This window comes from Mandrillus leucophaeus, unplaced genomic scaffold (assembly GCF_000951045.1).
Source record: "Mandrillus leucophaeus isolate KB7577 unplaced genomic scaffold, Mleu.le_1.0 Scaffold191, whole genome shotgun sequence".
Lineage (NCBI taxonomy): Eukaryota > Metazoa > Chordata > Mammalia > Primates > Cercopithecidae > Mandrillus > Mandrillus leucophaeus.
Window position 1 is genome coordinate 1,517,371 of NW_012101932.1, and position 3,075 is coordinate 1,520,445.

Here is a 3,075-nt window from a genome sequence, read left to right on the forward strand (position 1 = left end):
TGGGTGTGCAATATTTGTGAAGGCTATCTTTCAGGGTTTCGAACATTAGGATATTGTCTGGCATGCTTAAATCAACAAACACTGTAGAAACAAGCTAGACACCCTGCATCATATCACCAAACTGTCATTGGAATGATGACCAGGTCTAGGAGTCAGTCCAAGATAAGCAAGTATGGTAGAAGGAATAAATTCTTACAGGGAGGAAAAAAACTGTAGAGAGGGATGTGTTAAACACACTAGAGCCCTTGAAGTAGTGGGATAAGTGGATATGAGCTAAAGCAAAAAATGCATGCTTGACTCAGAATTTGGATGATGCCTTAGTTTTTGAGTCTATAATAATGAGACCCACAATATTTCTAGCTGAATTTATCCAGGTACTATTGTCTATGAAGAAAGGTCCTTATATGTGCATTAAATAATCTGGAATTTTAACATGAAGTTAGATTTCTATAATTTTTGAAAGTCTGTGAGAAATATTTCTAATTGATGGATATATTTCTTTCAACATGCTAATTAAATGCACCTACACAACGTGTGTTGTATTTATTGGATAAGAAGTCAACCTGGGGCTTGTTGTTTACATACCAAGAACTCAAATATTATGCAAGTGTGTAGAATCTGTGAGAGGGAGGAAAAAATAAAACAGTTAATTGAATACACAAAAACCAATTTGTCAAAGGCAGTTGTCAGGACAAGAAAAATAATAGTTGCTGTTGTGAGCATCTGCAGGATCCAGGGGATTCTGCCCAGGGTGCTTTCACTAATTGAAAGCAACGTTCTCTATGTTTATGCTTCCCATGGGGTGGAAACCAGGATGCCTAGGAAGTTGGCCACAGACTTACCCTGTTCAACAGAGCCATGATAAGTAGGTACAGCACACTAAGGAAAAATACATTAAAGAAGAAGCCAGAGGAAGGAGGAAAGTGTTTTCTACTGATGAGTATAATGTGGATTTTGAGAATGAGAAGCAGATAGAGTTTCAGGACCAATGAGCATTTGGGAACAATTCTATAGGGAATACTGTAAGCCAATGAAATAAGGGAACATATTAAGAAATGCTTAATCAATGACATTTTATCTTGGTCTCCGGATTCATTAACATTTCTGGTTATGTTAGTATATTACAAAAATGAATAAAATCAAATGTATGCTAAAGAACTTTATTAGTCAGAGTCTTGACAGAACACAGAAGGCACAGCTAGCCTTAATTAAAGAGGGGTAGGCATGGCTATGGGAACCAATATAGAATGTTGAGACACCAAGAAAATAGCAATAGGAAAACATTATTACAACAAGGACTAAAGTGACAGTACAAGGAAAGAGGGTTATAAAAGCCAATAAAAGCTCAAGCTATTTAGGGTGACCCTCCTGACCTCTTACTACCTGTTCTCTTATGTGCTGCCAAAATCTTTATTGGCTGATGCCAACTGGAAGGCAGAGGTTAAGTGAAACTGGGGAGATACTGTCTAAGTTTATATTTCTTGCCTCATCTCAAGTCACAGAGCAGGACAAACTCATGTAGGATGGAGAATGAAGCAGGGGAGAAACTGAAGAATAAATATTATAATAATAGAGAATAAAAGGGATCAAAATTGAGGAAGATATTTTGTTCCAAATTCCATGATCCTCAAGTGCAATTAATATTTGATTTTTATGTGATTTTTTTAAAAATTGGCTTTATTTTTCTACAGAAGTATTGGCTTCACAACAAATTGAGTGGAAGTTATAGAGATTTCCCATATACCCTCTGCCCTCACTCATCCAGAGCTTCCTCCATTATCAACATCTCTCAACAAAGTGGTGCATTTGATACAACTGTTGACCTAACCTCGACACAGCATCACACAAAGTCCATAGTTTACATTGGGGTTCACTCTTGGTATTGTATTATACATTTTATGGGCTTGAACAAATTTGTAATGGCATATCTCAACCATTATAGTATTATACAGATAGTTTCATTGCCCAAAAACTTATCTGTGCTCCTCTTGTTTATTCTTTCCTCTTCCTAACTGCTGGAAAACACCGATTGTTTTTACTCTCTCCATAGCTTTATCTTTTCCAGAATGTCATATAGTTGAAGTAATATAGTATGTAGCTGTTTCAGATTGACTCCTTTCACACAGTAAATACGCCTTTAAGTTTCCATGTGTATTTTCATGGATTGAGAGGACATTTCTCTTTAGCACTAAGTAATATTCCATTTTCTAGATGTACCACCATTTATTTATCCATTCACCTACTAAAGGACATCTTGGTTACTTCCAGGTTTTGGCAATTATGAATAAAGCTGCTATAAACATCTGTGCAAAGTTTTAATGTGGTCCTATGTTTTCTAGGCCTTTGAGTAAATGTCTAGGAGCATGATTACTGGATTATAATGTAAGAGTGTGTTTAGTTCTGGGAGAAACTGTCAAAATGTCTTCCAAAATGGTTGTAGCATTTTGTATTTCAAATAAGAATGAATGAGAGTTCCTGTTACTGAACATTCATTCCCACACTTGGCATTGTCAGGGTTCTGGATTTTGGCCATTTTAATGTGTGCATAGTGCTATTTCATTGTTGTTTGATTTACATTTCTCTGATGGATGTTATATGATGTGAGGCATATTTTTATATATCTTTTGCAAATATTTTCTCCCAATCTGTGACTTTTTTTTTTTTTTTAATTCTCTTGATACTGTCTTTCACAGAGCAGTAGTTTGTAATTGTAATGAAGTCAAGTTTATCACATTTATTTCCTGGATTATGCCTTTGGTATGGTACCTAAAATGTTACCACTATACCTAAGGACATTTACGTTTTTTTCCATGTTACCTTCTAAAAGTTTTATAATATTCTGTTTTAAATTTAGGTCTGTGATGCATTTTGAGTTAACTTTGATGAAGGATGTAAAGTCTATGTCTAGATACAATTTTTTTCCATGTGCATGTCCAATTTTTCCAGCACCATTTGTTGAAAAGACAATTTTTTCTCCATTGTACTGTTTTTACTTCTATGTCAAAAATCAGTTGACAGTGAGTTCATGTGCCACATAATGATGTACAGTCAATGACAGACCACAGAAATACTGGT